At 31.4% G+C, this 23,144-nt stretch overlaps 1 protein-coding gene across 1 annotated transcript in view; it reads left to right on the top strand.

Annotated features, from left to right (window-relative positions):
* Positions 1-23,144, top strand: part of LOC127279893 (rRNA N6-adenosine-methyltransferase ZCCHC4) — a 171,505-nt gene that overhangs the window by 74,948 nt on the left and 73,413 nt on the right. The window lies entirely within an intron of this gene.

Raw genomic sequence — 23,144 nt, 5'->3', positions numbered from 1 at the left:
CCCCAGTTTTTTAAATAAAGAATCGAAAAATTTTTGGGATTTCAAAATCGGTTCGGTAGATTTCGAGAAAAGCTCTGTACTAGTTTGAAAAATGAGTTTTCGAGAAAAACGCGTTCAAAGTTTTCATAACATAGTTCATTGAGTCATGAATATCAAACAACTTTTTATTACAACAGAACTTCGTATCCCGCTGTTTTTAGGGTCGCTGATTACGAATTTGATGTCCGTTTTTGAAAATTCAAAATGGCGGATCCAATATGGCGGACGAAAAAATAAAAAATCAACCGAATGTGCTTAAAACTTGTTACTCGGGGGTTTTTGGGGTCGCTGATTACGAATTTGATGTCAGTTTTTGAAAATACAAAATGGCGGATCTAATATGGCGGACAAAAAAATAAAAATTGAACCGAATTTGCTTAAAACTTGTTACTCGGGGGTTTTTGGGGTCGCTGATTATGAATTTGATGTCAGTTTTTGAAAATTCAAAATCGCGGATCCAATATGGCGGACTACAAAATAAAAAATTAACTTTTTTAATTAATTAAAACGTTCCTAGAACGTTAATGTTTTGTGCCTATATTCATAACTAGCAATCTCAAAAGGCCACAAGTAACCATTTTCAACTAAATTTAATTAATTTCTTAATCTTTGTCCGCCATATTGGTTCCGCCATTTTGTATTTTCAAAAACTGACATCAAATTCGTAATCAGCTACCCCAAAAACCCCCGAGTAACAAGTTTTAAGCAAATCCGGTTGAATTTTTATTTTTTCTTCCGCCATATTGGATCCGCCATTTTGTATTTTCAAAAACTGACATCAAATTCGTAATCAGCGACCCCAAAAACCCTCGAGTAACATGTTTCAAGCTAATATCAATAAAAGAGGAACACCAAATATGTAAATAAGATAACTGTAGATTGTTGTTGAAATACATACCGTCATAAATATTGTTATAACTTTTGTTTTTGTACATATTTTTTAAAAAACGTTTTGGGTCAGTAATTCTATGATACTATGGAACATTTTTAAGCAAAAAAAAAATCGATTTTTTTGAAATTCTAAACCAGAAAGTCCCCTTAAAAGGTTGATTAACATTGTTTAAACAAGTTTAACATTAATAGTAATCAATTCGTTTAAAATACATTTGTTCCGAAAAGAATTGTTTCGTTTTTATTTCACGGTAAACATACAATACTCTCAAGATCTGAATCAGTCAATTTTTAACTGATTTTAATTCAGTGATTTTCAATGAAAATCAATTAAATTTTACCTATTTTTAGTGAAAATAACTTATTAAAATAGTGATAAATATTAAATATTATAGAAAAAATTAATAATTAAATATACGAATGTTTTTAAATAAATATTATACAAACATTTCAAGTTGGATTATTATTTGTTATAAGTCGGAAGTAAAATATAACTAGTATTGACTAAGAATGGCTGTTGGACAAATGCCATGCTTGAGCAATTAATTTAATTTTTCATCAAGTCTAAAGGCCTAAGCAGAATAGATTCTTGAACGGGAACGCAATCGTGAACGGAAACGTAAGAATGGGTGAGAGAAGAATAAAGATATTTGCTATCCTTTAACCAATCTTGATCAAGTTTTGACCAATACTTGTAAAAGTTTTAAGCCATGCAAAATTTTTTCACGCGGGGCGCTAGTGTAAATTAGTTTATGTCGAATCGAGTCAATATACTGGCTGATAACATCTACTTATTTAAATTTTAATTATCTGCTTAGTTAAAAAAACAAAATCATATGGATTTTAAACATTTATTTAATTATATATATGGCTCATTTCATTTAAATTGTCATATTCGTGTCCCATGCCAAGAAAAATTATTTGATATAACCTTAGTTGAAATTAATTTGTTTATATAGTAAAATGCAATAATTTTCAACAATTTTTCTACTTAAAAGGACATAAAAGTGATTTTCATAATATTGACAGAACAAAAAGCAGGCAAAATGTCATAAGTGTAATGCGTCCCCGGAGACATTTTCAAGGCTTAAATAAATGATATGTTGAAAATATAGTGTTTAAACAAGATTAAAAAAATGTTTCGTGAAGTATTAGTTCTATATTTAAGGAAAATCAAGTGTTAGTAATTAAAGTTTATTTTATACAATTTCCAGAAAATGAAAATGACGAGTCCCTCACTTTTGTATTTTTATGTTTTGCCGGCAGAATTTCCTACTTTTACCTGCTATTTAAATTACCTTATGAGCAAAAAATTTTCTTTACCATCGCATAAACAGCAGAACACAACAACGAAGTGTGTTAAGAAAACGAAAACGATATAAGTATAAATCTGCTCGTTTGTCATGGAAGCAGAAAAAGCCGAAACACTTTCGTAATTGAATTTCTGTCAACAGTGTAACGCCTTGAAAAAGGAAAGTAAATATTTTGAATTTTATATCGGTTTGAAATTTAATGTATTTTTGGATTAAAACTCCCAAAAAACGTGTTTTTATGGGTGTTAATACATGTCACTGATAGGGGTGACTAGAATTCATGAATATAGCCAAAATTACTCATTCTTCATGAATTTCTTGACCTTGACCGAGTCATTGGTAACGGGTCTGCTACGCTTTCCAATCAAACTCCACCGGCGCACCTCTCTCCTATTTCCCGCTTTTCTCTCCCACTATCCACGCGTCAGGCCCTTTGCTGTCAACGCGTCACTTTTTTAAACCTCCTGCTCGCCGGATACTTTTCTGAGCGGAGTTTTCAGTAAATTTGTTTATAAAAAGGTTACATTCGAGGTTTAATGTTTTTAATCTATTTATATATTAATTATAACTTATAATTTATTATAAATAATTACTATATTGTAATAAATTATGATTAACTAATTAATAATTATAATTGTTGTTATTCTAATAATTGTAATTTTATTGATTGTTAATTATAAATATTATTGTTATAATAATTTATAATTTATTTATAATTTATAATGTTAGATATATACATATATATATATATATATACTAGGGGGCTATGCCCCCTGCGCGCTTCGCGCGCCAACCCCCATCCCCCCTCCTCTCTTCCCCCCACCCTAAATTTAAAGGTTAAGATCGTTTCAAGACTCTGAATATAGCCGCAAGTCCCCCCCTCCCTTTTCTTCTACCCCCCTTCTCTTGACTTGCGGCTATATTCAGAGTCTTGGAACAGCGGCTTCGCGCTCCAACCCCCATCCCCCCTCCTCTCTTCCCCTCCCCACCCTAAATTTAAAGGTTAAGATCGTTTCAAGACTCTGAATATAGCCGCAAGTCCCCCCCTCCCTTCTCTCCTATCCCCCTTCTCTTGACTTGCGGCTATATTCAGAGTCTTGGAACAGCGGCGGCGTCGGCGGCGATATCTTTTTGTAATATAGGTAGATATATATATATATATGTGTGAATTACTTATAAGTTTCCAATTTAGTTCTTATTGTTTAACGCTACGAGCGCTGTTCTGTAGTAAATATGTAGTTATTATTTCACTCGCAGTCGAGATGACTTACTGAGGGTATATAAGGTCTGTGTGTTAGAGCACCAGCCAGCAGAGATTTGCCGCCTAGCGGCGTGTTGGTCTCTTGCGCACATTCAAATAAAGGTTCTTTTAACTGAACTTTTCTAGTTTTCTTTCATCCTACTACCGTAGGCGTACTAATCCGATACGGGGAGTCACTCATTACGAGTCGGATTACGGTACGGGCCCAGAGAACACATAAACCCGCCTAACGATACGGGGAGTCACTCTTAGCGAGTCGTTAGGCTACGGGTAAACCCTCCACTCTCACTAACGTAAATCGTACGGGGAGTCTCCCTCTACGAGCGTTTACGTTACGTGCAGAGCCTCTGTCCTACCTACACCGTTACCGGGAGTCACTCTCAGCGAGTCGGTTAAGGTACGGACACAGAGAGCACGCAAACCCGCCTAACGATACGGAAAGCTACGCTTCTCAACGTCGTCATCACGTGACGTGACCACCAGGTGCCGCCTTACTAACGTAAACGTACTGGGAGTCACTCTCAGCGAGTCGGTTATGGTACGGATGCTGGAACCACCAGGTGGCGTCATCTCACTCGCTCTCGTTTCACTCCATCAGCAGCGTAACAAGAGCAGTCCGGGCCCTGGGGCAAGCAGAGCTCCGGGGCCCACTAGTGGAAAGGAAATTGGATAATAATTCGAAAATACCCCTTAGCAACAATAAAATTACTCCTGATTTTCGTGCAAAATATTTATTAAGTATTTCCAGTTGTAAGCAACACTTAAGATTAGGTATTGAACCTAAAGCATTTTTTCATTGTAAAATACTCAAAACCCTTAATAAACTATATTTTAATAGGATACGGAATAATTGGACAATATAATTATTACAACATAAATTAAAGTAAAACTTTTATCTTTGGGATTCACATATTGAAATTCTTAGTTTCAAATATATTAATATTAAATATCAATAATAAAAATCTACATTTATATATTTGGACATTAAAAGTTTTGTTTTCTTGCTTTCTTATTAGCGAAGTCATTTACTACAGTAGTCAATTCCATTTTGGAAGTTGCTTCTGCTTCAATGGAAAGTAGAGCTAAACTACTGAGCCTGCTTTGACCCATTTGTGATCTTAAGTAGTTTTTGATTAATTTCAGTTTACTAAATGACCTTTCAACACTTGCCACCGTTACTGGCAATGTGAACAACAGTAAAAAGGCCAAGTAAATCTGGCTAAAATCAGATTCGAGCACTGCATATTTCTCAATGATGAGTTGAAAAAATTCTTTTGTCGAGATATTCAAATTGTCGTTTTTCACGAGAATTAAAAGATGCTCATATTCAGTCAAAATGGAGTACTCGATTATTTCTGAATATTTGTTGTAAAATTTTTTGCATTTTTCCACGAGTTCTTCAGTACTAGTGCTCATAATTATTTTAGGATCTAGAAAGTCAAAATGATCACAAACAGTTTTCATACCTTCAAATCTTTTTTCAATCTGGCCTGTTACTTGATCTATAACGTAGAAAAAGACATTAATTCGAAACATTTCCTTGGCATTATCAAATCTGTGGTCTCGAGTTATCTCATCAAAGTGCTTTTTGATTTTTCGTTGCCGTTTTGCTTTAAATTTGTGATCAATGTTCAATTTTTTTGCTAAGTTTTCTGCTTCAATTTTGATTTCGTCATAACAATTTCTGAAGTTAGCAATGTTTTGTTTTACTCTACTTAAAACTCTCACAGATTCGTGAAGATCCATATCTTTCTTTTTTTTTGACTTTTGATGCAAAGTTAGTTTCAGTTAAAATCTTGAACATTAAAACTGTTATAAAAATAAATTCAAAATTTAACATCTTGTTTTTTATCGCTAGAGCTTCATTTCTCTCATTGCTTTTATCAGATTCAAATTGAATTTTGGTCAGTGCTTTGATAATATCAAAAAAGCGGAATCTAATTGCTGAAATTGATGAAATTCTTCCTAACCATCGAGTGGGATTTAGTTTTTCTAATGTGACTTCTGATTCTGTCGTAAATGATGCTAATAAATCCCATCGTTTAATACTCAATCCAAAAAATGTATAAATATTTTGAATAATGTCAAAAAAATTGGATATTTGAGTACATCCTCTAACAGAATCATTTATGACCAAGTTTATGTTGTGAGTTGCGCAGTGGACATATTCTGCGTTAGGCTGAATGTTTTGAATTTTTGTTTTAACCCCGTTATAGGCACCGCTCATGACACTAGCACCATCGTACCCTTGCCCATAACATTTTTTCAAAGAAATATTTAAAGATTCTAATATCGTTAAGGTTTCGTCGACCATAGCTTGAGCTGTTTGATTTTGTAATTGATAAAAACCCAAAAATGTCTCTTTTATTTTAAAACCTACCGGACTTTGGTTATCATCTCGAGTGACATTTGCTGTTCGAATCACAATACTTAATTGGACTTTTTTAGCAATGTCTTGTGTTGTATCTAACAAAATAGAGAAGAATGGTGAAGAATTTATATTTTTTTTCAGATCCGATAACAGTTTTTGAGAAAGACATTCTATTATTTCATTTTGAATTTTTCGGCTTAAATATCTGATAGAACCTGAAGGCATGTCCAGAACTTGCTTCATAATATCATCATAATTGGCTAAGAATTTTACTTGGGATAAAAAATTTCCATTATATTCGTTTTCAAGACTTTCTTGATGACCTCGAAATGGCAAAGAATTTTTTGCTAATAATAAAGTTATCCTGCACAATCTTTCCAATACCATCTTCCAAAAAGAAGCTTCAAATCTAATCTGTTCCTCACAGGCACTGTCAATAACTTTATTTTTTTCCAAAGTTCTAGAATTGCACAAGCTTGAATGTGATGTACAGTTTTTCCATGTTTGTCGATTCTCGTTGAAAGATGTTTCCAATCTCTTATTCCACTCGTCCAATTGTTTTTTAAATTAGAAAAAAGCCAACATGGTTCGCAGTAAGCCGCATCAATAACACTCGAATAACACAACCAAAGACGAGGAACAATTCCATATTTTGTCATCATGTTATAATGATTTTCGTTAAAGCTCCTATTATTTTGATCTTTGGGAAACGGACCCTTTGGTCTATTTTATGATAAACTCATAATAAGCCTTTTGTCACTATCTGATAAATTTTTTCCAATTAAGTATCCAAGATCAGACGAATTTTCTAAATACTAAAAAGTAAAATATTTTAATATTCACAAATTAATAATAATCATAAAATAACTTAAATTAAAAATAAAAATAGACTATATTTTTTCCATTAAATATATATTAGTTTCAGTTTTATAAGGTTAGATTTTTTTGCATTATAATTACCTCATGGTCTGTCTGCTCCTCATTTTTTGTGTTATCAAATAAGGGGCCCTGGAAATCCAGTAAATTTTCAGAAAATACATCTTGAGATACTTTGGTTTTATATTCTAATTGTTCCTGAATATCTGCATCAGATTCAACAATTCTAAAATCTGAACCCATGTCTGCAGCTTGCGAATTTGAGACATCTTGCAAATCTGATTTTTCTTTATTAGAAAAAGAATCAATTTTTGCATGTTTAGCTGTTTCTTGATCACGTGCTGAATCACGTTCTTTTTTCAGTTTTCTTTTCTGAGCACCACTTTTATATGTCCGTTTTTGCATTTTGCCTATATAATTTTTAACCCCTTCGTAGTCCAGTTAAAAATCACTTATAAGCCTAATAAGGTTCTAAACAGAGCTTCCAAAAAATTTGATTTGATCGTATTTAAGATTTTTGGGTTCATCTGTCATCAAATTTGAATTCAGCGACCCCGAAAACCCCCGAGAAAAAAATTTTGACCGAATCCCATCATTCTTGAAATTATCTGCCATATTGGGTCGCCAAATTGGATACACTATTTTAAATTTTGAAAATCTGACGTCATATTCGTGATTAGCGACCCAAAAAACTCCTAAGTAACGAGGTATAAGCTAATCGAATCAACTTTTAAATTTTCATGGACGCCATTTTAGGTCCGCAATTTTGAATATTTGAAATCTGATTTCAAATTATGATTCAGCGACCCTAAAAACCTTAGTATACTTATCACCAGTCAAATCAAATTATATTTAGTCTTATTATTTTATCAAATATTGACAGAAAAAAATTTTTATAAGATATGACGATTTCTGCCAAAAAAAACCGTCTGCCATAAGAAATATATGACTTTAATTCTGTGACCACTATTTATTTTGTTAATTTAACATGTTAAACTGTATAAAAAAATTAGTTTCAACCTTAAAATCAAAATTTTCTAACTCAACTTTTCTAGAAGCTGAATATGACCATTTTTTTGAATTTTAAAATTTTTGAAAAATTGTTTTTTGCCCATAACTTTAAAAAAATGTTAGGACACCTATAAATATTTATCTTTAATTTTGTAGAGTTTTTTAAGATGCATTTTTTGAGCTATTAGCGAACATTCTACTGATATTTTATCCAAAGTTATTAAATTTTTAAAAATTAGAGAATAACGTTTTTTTTTAATTTAATTTAAATAATCAAATTTAATTTATTTTTTTAGTGAAATAAACACAGTCGAAATTTCTTTAATTAATAAATTATATTAATTAAAAATAATTTTCTTAACCCTGTAGAATGCAGAGAACTATTACTAAAGCAAATAAATAGGAATAATATAGGTGTGTACGACGACATGTACGCACTGTTGCGCCAATTGCTCGGGAACATCGCCTACTTTAATATTATGTTTCTCAGAAAATTATTGTTGTCCCATTTTTATATTTAAGTACATAGCTTATTGGAAAAAACCTCAGCTTTCCAATAAAAATAAACATTTTTTTTAAATACCCGAAGAGGTGAGAATCGAAAAATAAGGGTTAATTTTCAAAAAAAGGGGTGAACAATTTTTTTTCTTTAATTTTGTACTTATACATTCCCACATAGCATCGAAGATTTAATAAATATTTATTAAATATTTCTTTTCAATGTTCGCAGTATTTAGATTAAAGGTTTAGTAAAGCTTCTGTAAATATTTAAATGTCCGCACTTGAGCAAATGTTTAGCGCGAACCTTGAGTGAAGCTTGAAATTAAATATTCGTTAAATGTTCACCCAGATAGCTGGATTTAAAAATTAATTAAAGTATTAATTATATTAATAATAATAATATAATTAAAATAATTATATATTTAATTTGAATCAGTTTAATAAATAAATTGATTTAAGAAATTTTAGTTTTCGAAAATGAAAAAACAATAATTTCTTAAATTTAGGGACTCATACTTGATTAAGTAATTTTTTAGAGACTTTAAATAACGAAATTAATTTTGAAAATAAATTTGGGGGACCGGGGATCGAACACGGGTTCGACGAACGCAAACGCAATACCTAACCAACCGAGCTATACGAGCAACTATGATTGGAAAAAAAATCTTGCTCTTAATCTACAAGTGATTTTATTGGTTTGCGGAAAACGGAGAGATAATTTAAAACTGGATTTTTTGTTTTGACAATATATAACCATACAAAAATTATCTTAACCATCGAAACAATTCGTGCCGTTTTCCGCAAACCAATAAAATCACTTGTAGCTTAAGAGCAAGATTTTTTTTTCCAATCATAGTTGCTCGTATAGCTCGGTTGGTTAGGTATTGCGTTTGCGTTCGTCGAACCCGTGTTCGATACCCGGTCCCCCAAATTTATTTTCAAAATTAATTTCGTTATTTAAAGTCTCTAAACAATTACTTAATCAAATATGAGTCCCTAAATTTAAGAAATTATTTTTTTTTCATTTTCGAAAACTAAAATTTCTTAAATCAATTTATTTATTAAACTGATTCAAATTAAAGATATAATTATTTTAATTATATTATTATTATTAATACAATTAATACTTTAATTAATTTTTAAATCCAGCTATCTGGGTAAACATTTAACGAATATTTTTTTCAAGCTTCAATTAAGCTTCACTCAAGTTTCGAGCAGAACCTTTAACGAATATTTAATTTTAAGCTTCACTCAAGGTTCGCGCTAAACATTTGCTCAAGTGCGGACATTTAAATATTTACAGAAGCTTGAAATTTCATTATACATAAATTTAAAATCCATTGACTTTAGTCATAGTTATACGAATATGACAATTACAATGCTACCGAAAACGTTAAAACTTCAACTCTCTCTACTTTCTACAATTTTTTTTTGATGAGTTAATATTTTAGGGATTTATTACTTTCATATAGGACAACAATTAACCAAATAAAGTATCAAGCCAATCCCATAACATTCACTTTATGGGCTGGGGCGATTGAAAAATAATAAATAAATAGATAAATCTTGATTTTGTACAATAATGCGAATTTTATCACTATTGTTAAACTATGAGGATGCATATGGTTGATGGCTGTGAATCTCATAATTAGCTATGGATTCATCAAAATTCACTGATGCTGAAATGCTGAGACTCTCCTCCATTTTTCTTAAAACAGCGACACAAATTAAAATTTTCTCCTCTTCTCTTTTTTCTCTCCTTAGTTTTGATTTCTGATTCGTAGACCTAGCTGCTTCAGGAATTGTCGATATTGAGGTGTTAACACCTTGCGAGCTGTATTTAAACTGATCTTCGGTGGAGATGGTGTTTGAGTTTTATAACTACTTCCAACTTTTCCATTATAAACAATACCCATTACATTGATTTAATGTGTAAACGGATTGTTATTGTCTCTCCTCTAAAATTAACCAAAATACCGTTCGGATCTACTATACGTAGCTGAATGTTATGTATTGTCTTTACGGCAACTGGAAGGTAAATAATGTGTATGGTGTGAACTTTTTCACCATTTATATACGCCCCAGTGGTAATATTACTTTCAATATTTTTACAGGTAAATCGGAGGAATGTTTTAAATTCGGGGGTAGTTTGCGAGCAGTGAATCCCAATGAACTACCAATAGAATCTTCAGGAGTAAAGTCAATCGAAAGATTTGATTTAATATAGCATCCTAATATTGTTGGTCTCTATTGCTAAATAATTTTTACCTGATATTTGTCGTCTTAAATATGCTTCTATATCTTTAATTTCATAACTACCTGTGGGTATAGTAATCTCAAAATCATCTATGTAAAATTTGTTGCAACTTTCATCAATGTTAGGAATTAAGTTATATGTAAATAGATCAACAAGCCCAAGTGTATAATTTTTGTTAGCTGAAAGTTCAATAGGTGGTAAGTATGAAGCCTCCAGAATTGAAGACTTTCCCCCACTGAAAATTCCCACATAGGCTCCCATATGGGAAACCACATGGGTCCCTATATAGGAAGCCATATGGTTTCCTATACAAAATCGTATACGTAATTGGAACAGTAATTTAAATAGGAAATTAAGTCGGAATTATCATATGAATCCACATCCACACAGGAATGTACATTTCTATGTATATTCCTATTTCAATTCCTATAATATGAAGTTTATTTCAACTCTAAGATATATATCTTTCAATAGTAGAGGTTCCTAATAGACTACAGAGATGAAAAAAATTTATTGCGCAGCCGAAAAAGTTGAAGAAAACTACTGCGCATGATATTAAGATATAATGTGCATTCATATGATAATTCCTACTTAATTTCCTATTCAAATTCCTGTTCCAATTACGTCTACGATTTTGTATAGGAAACCATATGGCTTCTTATATAGGAGCCTATGTGGGGATTTTCAGTAGGGTCCCGTTAACGTTAAAGTAAAAGAGTCATTCATGTTGGACATCTACTTTTATACTGAAGGTTATAATTGGTTATATACTCTTATATAGATTAAAACTGTTCTTAACGTTAAGTTGATTACATAAGAATTTCAGACATAAATAACATAAATAACCAGACATAAATATAAATGTATCAAAATTTTAATATCTCTCATGATTATATTTTATATAGCTACCAACACCTAAAAAAACAATAAGATCTAATGGTGGTGAAAGAATTCCAAAACTATAAAAATAATCCGTTTCATTGTTTACCTTTTTATATGCTACCCAATATGTGCCAGGACCTTCTTTATCATCAAGATTAATTATTGCTGATTCACATTTATAAGGTCCTGTAATAGGTAATTCATTTCTCATGAAAACTCCACGAAATTGAGGTAGCTTTAATATTAGTTTTTTTGAACGCTCTTTGTATATTTCAATCCATTTCCTTGATGTAGTTTAATAAAAAGACCAAGTCCCTTATGATAGGGTTTTAAATATATACCCTTTCCTATATCAATAGCCTCTAGTGTTTCATTATGTCGATGACCTTCTAAAAGTTGTTTTTTAGCAGCATTAGCTTTATATATGTTACAGCTAATGCAGCTGCTTTTTCACTAATTTTAGCGTCCTTGGGAATTACTCGTTCCCTCGACTTTTGAGCTAGTATTTTGTTTGCAGTATTTCTTGCAGCCACGTCTTTATCTTTTGAATAGACTATATCTTGCTCCTTACAAGCCATATCCAAGGGATTTATACCAGGATGCCCTCGTGCAAGACGTTTAGCTAACTTTGTTCCAGGTCAACAATATTGATAACCAGGAATGTGACACTCGAATGGTAATTTTTTAAGTAAAGTATTGAGAAATCTTTGACCACTGCAAGAATTTTTCTTTACTTTATCGTGAGTAATTATTCCTCACTCGACAATGGCCTATAACCAACTGATTGAGGGCGACTGTATAAGTGGGGTATTTATAGTTTTTTTCGTTAGTCAATTGTAAGATGCAGTTCAAGGTACAAGCTGTACAACTCCCAATTGCAAATGTTGATAACCTCATTGAAACTAAAGATAATGGGGTTCAACGATAGGGAAGTTTATTTTCAAATTGTATTCGAGCAGCTTTTTGTGGACCATCAAATTGTGGAAAAACGAATGCACTTCTTTCTCTGATTATACATCCGAATGGTTTCGGATTTGATAATATATATTTGAGATGTTCCACGTCAAGCGGACCAAAGCTCTGCCCAAAATTATACGCAATATAAATAAACTTATAATATATGAAAATGTTCGTACACATGTAAAGTTTCAAAAAATGAATGGCAAATTAAAACATTTATAATAATGCTTTTGTTATAACAATTATAAACCATCATAAATGGAAATGCGTAAGTAAAAAAATTTCTCATTTAAAGACAAAAATTTTAAATTCTAAAGTCATAGTTTTTAATGTTTTCGGGGTCGCTGATTACGAATCTGATGTCACAATTAAAAAATTCAAAATGGCGGATCCAATATGGCGGCCGAATTTTAAAAAATCGTCCATTTCGTTTGAAACTTGTTACTCGGGGGTTTTCGGGGTCGCTGATTACGAATCTGATGTCACAATTAAAAAATTCAAAATGTCGGATCCAATGTGGCTGCAGAATTTGAAAAAAATCGTCCATTTCGTTTGAAACTTGTTACTCGGGATTTTTCGGGGTCGCTGATTACGAATCTGATGTTAGAATTGAAAAATTCAAAATGGCGGATCCAATATGGCGGCCGAATTAAAAACAAATCGTGCAATTCGCTTGAAACTTGTTACTCGGGGGTTTTCGGGGTCGCTGATTACAAATCTGATGTCAGAAATGAGAAATTGATTATGTTGAAACTTAAACAAAGAGGGGATCCTTTATGTTTATTTCATAAACATTTTACTTCCTCATTGTGTAAAGCAAAAAATTTGCTTCCTCGTGGAGAAAGCTATGAATTTTTTTAATTCAATTGATTGAATTAAAATATTTCGAGTTAAAAATTGATTTAAATTAATAAAATTTTTTGGAAAATTGAGTGGCCGGAAAGTAAAACCACACATAAAATTCTGATGGCCATGTTAATTCAATGGGAGTCAGAATTTTATGTGTGGTTTTACTTTCCGGCGACTCAATTAAGAAAATTTCAATTCATTTTGGGTGTAACATATACTTTATATTATATATACGAATCGATTCGTTTTAATTCAAGGAATTCAATTATTTTATTTATTAACTGGAATTTAAAAAAACACAAATTTTTTTAGCTAAAATGTGAAATTTTGATTTTTTAACATTCATTAATTCTTTAAAATGTCAATCAAATCTATACTTTGTATATACCAATCGATTCCATGCTATTTCGAGCACATTAAAACGACACGATTTATCTATTATACAAAACAAGACCATGCAAAAATTAAGCGTTTATATAATAAAAGATTTTCCAAAGCTCCTTCTGTTACAAAAATCCAATCAGCACACTAATTCATAGTTACTTCAGACAAGAAGCTAGTAGTATTTAGGTACTCAATTACAACCACACCACTCGCAGTTATCCAATACTAGAGTAGTAATGAGTAACTGCAAAAAATATTTTGAATACGAAAACCTATAATTTACAAGATCCGTACAAATGATTTTTTTATTAATATTTTTTTCTTTAATCTCTCGTGACAAATTCGTGATCGGCAACTTAAAAAGCTCAGAGTAACAAGTTTAAAACATTTCTAATAGTTTTTTTTAGTCCGCCATTTTAAATTTCTTATTTCTGACATTAGATTCGTAATCAGCGACCCCGAAAACTCCCGAGTAAGAAGTTTCAAACGAATTGGACGATTTTTTTCAAATTCTGCCGCCATTTTGAATTTTTCAATTCTGACATCAGATTCGTAATCAGCGACCCCGAAAACATTAAAAACAACTATGACTTTAGAATTTAAAATTTTTGTCTTTAAATGAGAAATTTTTTACTTACGCATTTCCATTTATAATGGTTTATAATTGTTATAACAAAAGCATTATTATAAATTATTTAATTTGCCATTCATTTTTTGAAACTTTACATGTGTACGAACATTTTCATATATTATAAGTTTATTTATATTGCGTATAATTTTGGGCAGAGCTTTGGTCCGCTTGACGTGGAACATCCCATTTATATTCAAAATCATTACAGCAACCGAAATATAAATTTTTGGAACAAGTACTTAGTAAAGTAGATGGCATCGAGTTCTTCCCATTCAGTGAACATGAACAAGTCGTTACATCTAAAGATGCAAAAACAAATTCATTTGTCATTTTTGATGATATCGCTTGTGAGAAGCAGGACAATGTTAAGGCGTTTTTTTGTATGAGGCGACATGTTAACGTCGATAGTTTTTATGTATGTCAAACATATTCTCATATTCCAAAACATCTTGTTAGAGATAATATCAACTTGCTTTGTGCTTTTCAAACAAGATGAATGGAACCTCAAGCATGTTTGTAATGATCATGTGAATACAGAAATGACTTTTACACAGTTTCGAGATTTATTTTCAGTATGTTGGAACTCTGACAGGTATGGATTTGTAGTTATTAATATTAAACATTTCAAGAGAATTACATTAGTTCAGTTTGAGACTTTCATAAATAAACATGTTTCGAAAGGAGTGAGAGACACTACATCAAATAGCTGCAGCAAGTGATGCTATACGTCGAAATCATTGTATTCCTAAAAGTGGTAGAGATTCAGCTGAAAATATGTTGAAAGAAACTTTTCAACCATTAGTTACTCCGTTGGCAAAATTAGTGAATATAACTAAAAATAATGTAAAGATTGAAAATTTTCAGAAACATGTAAAGAAAGAAGAAGAAGAAGACTTAGAATCATCTTTTAAGACTGTCATTAGTACAGATACACCTTTCAACACATCTATTTATAATGATGATGTAGCGTTTTATTTGTCATCGTAGGGACTTACGGCTATTTTTTCTGTTTTAAAGTAAGGACCTTGTAGAGTTTGGAGCGAATTGAATTTTGAGTTCGAGATTGAATTTTAATATTTTTTTAACAATAAATGTAATCATTAAAAGTTATATGTTTCTTAACTATATTAACCCTCGGAGCACACACCTCTTTTTTCGAACAAGTAGCACAGTCTGGGTCGCTGTGACCCTGTTTACTTTACAAAACTCCCCCATTTTTGAACTATTGGACTGATCAACACAAAAAAAATATTTTTTTATTCATTGAACCTTGTAAAATAAGAATATGCAGTTTAGAAATATTATTAAATTATTTGCATATATAATAACAATATTTATATAAATAACATATTTACTAGTATTTTATTATTTTCTTTGGATTATCATGTTACTTATTATTCCTTATTAGTTAGTTACCACTATATGGCCTTAGGTTCGTGTTGTATTGCCGACTTTTCAAATTACACTTCATTGAAATTAATGACAGGGTCTGTATGACCCAGTATGTGCTCCGAGGGTTAAAGTTTACACCTTTTGCCTTCTTTAAGAAATCTTGATTATCCACGCGTAAACTATACATTTAACTACGCAAACCAACAAATTCAGTGACAATCCTCGCAATGCATTCGTCTTTCATAAGACCTAACATTTTTTGTTGGCTTGCGGAATGCCATATACATTATTCATGGAATAATTAGAAGTATCAATTTTGAAAATGTCTGCTTTCATATCAGAATAGACATCCTCACATTTGATATTATAAATAAGGCTGTCAGTGTCAGTATAAAGTAGTCTACAGTTGTTTCCATACTTTTTCCTCATATAATCATAATGGAAATCGTATTTCAGAGTTTTCGAAATGTCTATATAAATCATGTCACGAGTTTCACGTTTACGTGATTACGTACATTCTCCATTGTCTTACCATACACAGCATTGTTCATTAATTTAAACAAGTTTTTCTCGAAGACATTACTAGCCTTTGTTCGTTGACTAGTATTGCAATCGAGATAATCTTTAAGCCATGTTGACTGTTTAAGTTGTAAACTGCGGTGGACCTATTTAAGCCATTAGCCATTAGTCTTTGGTTAATGCTTGTTTAAGTACACGATAATAGATAATATATTTTCGTTTCGGTTGGAGAGTAGTTAGAAGCTTTTCTTGCTTTGACCCTGGTGGTTTCTTGTGTTCAGGACAAAATGGGAAATCATTATGCATATTATGTAGTTCTGTAGGATAATCTAAATCAACTTCCAAAATATAACCTATAGTTACATCATCTGCAACGTTAAAATTAAAGCTATTGTCAAATTTTAAAACCCACTTGAAATCATTATAGGGAAGAGGCCCAACCATACAGATTATTAGCGTCTAAATATACAATGTAAGAAGTCTCCTCATTGACATTGTGCTCTTTCATATATTGATTATTTGCTTTGGCATTGACTTATGACCCCTCTTATACCACGATCAATAAACATTATCATATAAATGTCAGTGAGCAGTTTTAGTTTTACATTTGTATATTTTAACATAGCATCCCAAGTAAAACCAGGTGTCGTGTAATAGTGTGCAGGATCTAACCCGTATGCTTTTAAGCATTGTTCACGGAAATTTTCAAATACATCAGCAAGCAGCAAGATGTCAGTTTTCATATATAAATCAACATAATCACTAAAACTTTTACAATTGAATTCTGACCATACTTGCTGAGCATGTAAATATTCTTGATCTGATATATTTGAATCATTCAATGTACTATAAAAATGTTCTTTTTAGAGTAACTAGGTTTCTTCGAGTTTTTCCTTAGAGTCGAGATACTCGTAAGGAAAAACTCCTTTTCGAGTTAACAAATGAACTTTATCATCACTATAGGTTGAAAAGTTTGATTTAACAATTTTGTATTCGTTCAAATAAGATGCTAATTTGTCTAAAAATGATGTCATAAATCTAAATGAATCAATGAATCTAAAATTTAACGAGACTTGCTTCAACATGTTTTGTAAAACTAATATATTTTTTCTTATTAATGGAAAGTACGTCAACTTTACCTTTAAACTCATTCGCTATTGCTTTAATAATAAAATGCGCATTATAACCACTTAAATTATGGAAGACTACAGAAACTATTCTAGAATCTTGATAATTGACATTACAATCTTGATGGGCTGCACCTCGATACATCCCAGTTAGATGGCAATGATCTCTAACTTTTACTTCTCCATGCTTGATAGTTTTCCTACAAATATGGCCAATATTAGCTACTTTAAATGCGGCTTTTTGATTTGCATTTAGATTATCCATTGCAATATTTACCATAAATGTAGGTTGAAATTCTTCCGCCAACTTTTTCAACTCTTTTGCAAACCATCTCGCCGGATCTTCTTCATTCCAAGGTGATGCCCTGTATTCATTTAAAGAGTCATCATAACTCTTTAAATTGAATCCTATGCTGAGATGTTAATATTGTTGAACTACTTCTGTGTGACATCCCATTGATGAAGTATTCTCCCCTGGAAATAGTAGACTCTAGCAATCTGCCTATATGATGAATGGTAATTTTTCTTTGTTGCTAAAGTTCTTGAATTGAATACTATTAGATCCGGGTTTCGGTAAGATGATTTTGGTGTCATTCATTTTCTGGCAATCCTCAACGTGCTCGGCAAGTTTTTCGTTACTCCTGAAATAGTGCAGACAACGATCGCAAGTAAGTAATGCATGTCCATTTGTTGACACTTGGTTATTTATTAGACGCTATAAAGATTTTATCCAAACATAGTGGTTTTGTTGGAAATTGAGGAATCTTCTTTTTCTTCTTTATCATCATCCTCATCAAGGTAGTGATCATTAACGCGTAAAAGATTAACATGTTTGGACCGTTTCTGCGAGGTTAGGCATATTGGCGAGACGATGAATTTGCCCCTTTGTTTAACAAGACAATAAACGTTTACTGAAATATTGTTAAGCACTTCAAATCTTGCAACGTCATTAAGTGCTACGGGGAATTTAATATTAGTAAAATTTTAATGATGTTGAAGATTTTCATAGTTTTACAAACGAGATGGATTTGATAAAGCTTCATACAATGCCGATAATATTGCCCACTGGAAGCATTTATTATCCTCTTCATATCTAACATTGACATAGGTACGCTTAGTTTTAATAGATGGCGGTATATCAATGAAAGAATCAACGCGCAAAGGATTGTACTTGTTAATATTGACATCTAATCTATGGATTGAATAGAGTTGCCAATTTGATTCTTTATCTTGAAAATCTTTAATTTCTTTAAGTGTTATTATCATTATTGTTATTTATCATTATTCCAATCGCGTAACTCAGTTGAAGGGGAAATTGACTGACTTATTTATGAAATATTTTATATCGAATTCTGTAGTACCGTCAGGTAAAAGCTTCTTATATTTTGCATTGAATACTGTATATACTTTCAACGGACCGAACGAGTCTAAGCAAGTTCTAATATGATTTTTAAAAGGAACAAAGGCATCATCCAAGAATTCATTAACATCTAAGTGACTTTAATTAATGACTGTACCGGTTTGTAGTCGATTATTAAAAACCGAATTAGTTAGAGCCCTTTTAATTTTTTCATTTGATTGATTAAGTCCTGCACCGTGCGTCGTTAGCGAATCAAAGTGGCATTTCAAGTAATTTATATGATGTAATAACGTTAAGATCCTATGTTTTTCAGAAACTGAGAAGCTATATTTTCTAAAAAATTTAATTAAAGTTGCATAATTTTGTCTAGACTTGTGATGACACTGAAATGCACTAATGAATTGATCGTCACCGGATTTTCTAGAGCATAACTCTATATTGGCAGCATCAATGAAATTGTCTGAGGCTTCACAAATCTCATTGAAACTGTCAATAGAGGTGTATGGTTTAGATGTTTCGATATTTCTACGATTAGCCATTTTTTTAATTCTGAAAAAAGGATTGTATGAGGAAAAAGCTGAAACAATCTGAAAAGAACGCTAAAAAGAATGCTGAAAATAACCAAAAAATCTAAAAACCTAACTTGGAAAGGAAGTAGTGGAAGTGAAGGGGGTGGGAGGGTAGTCCTCGATGACATTTGCTTTTTAAATGTCTGCCGAATACGATGATGCCAAATTTCAATTTGCTGCTTTTAGTATATCTGAAACAGAAATAGAATTACAATCAATTTGATGAATATTAAGAGAAATGTATGCAAAGATATGTAACTTAAGTAACCTTACAATGCTGCTGTAAAATTTGGTAATGCAAATGAATGTTTGTCTCTTGTAGGAAGACTGACTTGCTATTCTTGAACTGAACAGTGTATCTATAACAGAAAAAAGGATTATGATTAATTTGATATAATTTATACATAAGAATATAAAAATAAGATTAACTTACGCTTATGCTCTTGGTACTGCTTCTTGAAGAAAGTTTTGTACTGGAATGAGACCTCTGAAGAGGATTTCTAAAGATATATGACTAGTGTCGGAGGTCTGATACTGCTGATTCTGGAAGCTGGAACAGAATGACTTTCCTTGCCATGGGAATCGCCTGAGGTACATGTAGTCCCCACCATTCGCAACATCCCACCACTGAACTCCATCCTCACTTGACGCATAGACTACCAACGGGCTCCGGTGATCGTACACTGACGTGTTCCGCGCATCTTTCACTTTTGAGTCATCCACTGTGCACTACCCACAGCCACCCACAGATCCTGTTACTGTTTTGTGCCCCCAGGGGGACGACATTTTTACTGACATGGGAAACCACATGGGAACCTATGTCAAAAACTATGTAAAACCCTACTCCTATATAGGAAACCATATGGTTTCCGATATAAATCCCCATGGGAAATTGAGACAGAATTTGACATAGGAAAAAACCTAAACGAGGTTCCTCATTTCCCATGTCAAATCCTATGTCAAATACCATGTTAAATACTAAATAAAATGCTTTATCATTTTTTTGAAAAATTATCCCATGTCAAACCCCATCTCATTACCGAAATTAAAAAAAATGATAAAGGATTTCACATGAGGAATGACATGGGAATTGGCATGGGCAAATTTTTCGAAAAACGATAACGGATTTCAGATGGGGAAGGACATAGGGTTTGACATGGAAAAATTTTTCAAAAAAATGATAAAGCATTTCACACAGGAAATGACATGGGAATTGTCATGGAAAAATTTTTCAAAAAATGATAAAGGGTTTCACTTGGGAAGTGACATGGGGTTTGACATGGAAATTGACATGGGAAATTTAAAAAAATGATAAAGGATTTCACTTAGGAAATGACATGGGAAAATTTTTCAAAAAAATGATATAGGATTTCACTTGGGAAATGACATGGGGTTTTACATGGGAAAATTTTTTAAAAAAATGATAAAGCATTTCATTTAGTATTTAACATGGTATTTGACATGGGAAATGAGGAACCACGTTTTGATTTTTTCCTATGTCAAATCCTGTCTCAATTTCCCATGGGGATTTATATCGGAAACCATATGGTTTCCTATATATGAGTGGGGTTTTACATAGTTTTTGACATAGGATCTCATGTGGTTTCCCATGTGGAGACTTTCAATAGGGATTTAAAAGAAAATAGCTTGGATTGCCATGCAGAAACTTTAAATAAAATGATATGTGCTGAAATCCCAGACGAAACAAAGAATCGAGTACTTTTTAACATTGTAAAGCAATTTCAAGATCATGGGCCTTGCGGTAAACAAAATGCGAATTATCCTTGCATGGATCCTGAGAAGAAACTTTTTATAAAACAATATCCATAGCCATTTTGTTCTGTAACAACTTATGGTTCCAAGAATGATCTGGAATTCAGACGAAGAAATGATAGTAAAAAAATCATTTTTTATAAAAAAGATAGGTCAATTAAATGTATTGTTAACAATTTGATGATTGTAGCATAAAATCTTTATTCAAGTAAAAAATTGAAGGTCGTATTAAGTGTGCAATAATAGGTTATAATGATGATAATCAGGAAATGCAATATGATGAAATTGAACTTTATTAAATTAACTAAATTATTATTATTATAACACCATAATGTTGAAATAGTAATACAATAAGGATTTCAAAAATAACATTATTAATTTTGTGAGTTCAAAATTCTAATAACCCTTCGTCAAATAAAAATAAATTTTAATTTTTTTATGAAAAAAATTTACAACTTTCACGCGGGTTTCTTTTAGCTAGTTAACTTATAATTTTTAATTTTTGATCCTTAGAAAAATTAGTTATTTCAACTAACTTTCATGGTACACTCTACCAGTGAAATCTTGGTAAATGCTACCCACAAAAATAAGTATAATTAACCTGTTCAAAATAAGTACAGATGTCGCCGTTGTGGATCACGGTTATGCGCATGTGCAAATTTGAAAATTCAAATTATGCTTTTTTATTTTCATAATTAATCAAAAGCATAATTTGAATTTTCAAATTTGCGCATGATCATAACCGTGATATACAACGGCGACATCTGCACCTTTTACCTGAAACTAATGTTATATAGTCCCCTTTTATGCAGTGAAAGTGCCTCCGCTATGGTCGTCGCCAATCGTTCTCAATTGAATTGATTAATAGATTTAACGAGATGGCAGCACTTTTGCAGCGGGAATAATTTAAAAACGTTTATTTATTTTAGTTTATAATATGTGATAAAACTTTTGAATTATTTAATTATTATTTAAAAAATTAACATGGTTGCTACAAAAATTTGATTTTGAAATTTCATGACTTTTCTAGGCTTTCTAGACATAGTTTCAGAAATTTCCAGATCAATTTTACACATGGATTTTTAGTATAAAAATACAATTATGTAGGTTGAGACAGTTAGATATTATTTTGTATATATAATAATACCAAATTGACTATTGGTATTTATTTATTTCGTTAGTAAAAAACTTTATGTATGACAAAAGCTGTAACTCGTGTTATATGTGTTCGAGCCGGAGCAGATAAAAAATGTTCAAGAAAAAAGTGTTTTAAATCATTTTCGTTCAGTGAATAAAGTGTATATTTTATAGTAATAGAAAAAAGTGAACATAAAAAAAGTTTACATAGCAGTTTTTGTTCTTATCAACCACAAAAGGATCAAAATCATTCACTAACAATCATCCCAATAAATATTTAGATAAAATATTAGTAATTGTAAGAAAAAAAATGATAATAGGTTTTACTAAACATATGAATAAATTGGCAGTAACTGTGTGACAAATAAATAAAAAAGATTTTTATAAGCTCCGAGGATATTAAAAAATTTTAAGACAAAAATGTCACTCAAATGCCAATTCTGGCAAAAATTAATAATTTTTTAAACTTTTTTATTCTTTAATACCTTCAATACAAATAAATAAATAAGAAACTTTTAAAAAATGACGTAGTTATTTATTTTTTTTAATTATTTCACAATTACTAAGTGTGTCTCAACCTGCATGTCAAATTATTTTTTGGACAGAAGTACCATTTTCGAAAAAACAAACATAAATTTTTTATTTTTGAAAAAAATGACAATACTTTTTAAACGGCATATAAAACTTTTTGTTTAATGTTTTTGTTTGAAATTTTCCCAAAAAATAAAATCTTTCTCAACCTGCATACATCTCCCCTATTAATCATTAAGGGAATAGTTCCGGTTGTGAGAACCCTTTTGTTTATGGCTCACAACTTTTAATCAAATGCATATTATGAGACTTGTGTGTATCAGTGGCAATCTAGAGGCCTTAGGTAACTGTAAAAAAAAATAAATTGATTCCTTCAAGGGGAAAGATTTTATTAAAAACTAGCAACTTTGTCGTCCGCAAGCGGCCGACTACGTTGCTAGTGTGCATTAACCATATTTTTTATTCATTTTTTTTCAAAAAAATTTAATATTAGAAATGTCAAAAAAATTT

Source organism: Leptopilina boulardi, unplaced genomic scaffold, assembly GCF_019393585.1.
Source record: "Leptopilina boulardi isolate dan_hultmark-lab unplaced genomic scaffold, ZJU_Lbou_2.1 LbouV2_224, whole genome shotgun sequence".
Lineage (NCBI taxonomy): Eukaryota > Metazoa > Arthropoda > Insecta > Hymenoptera > Figitidae > Leptopilina > Leptopilina boulardi.
This window is presented reverse-complemented; position numbering and strand designations above follow the sequence as displayed.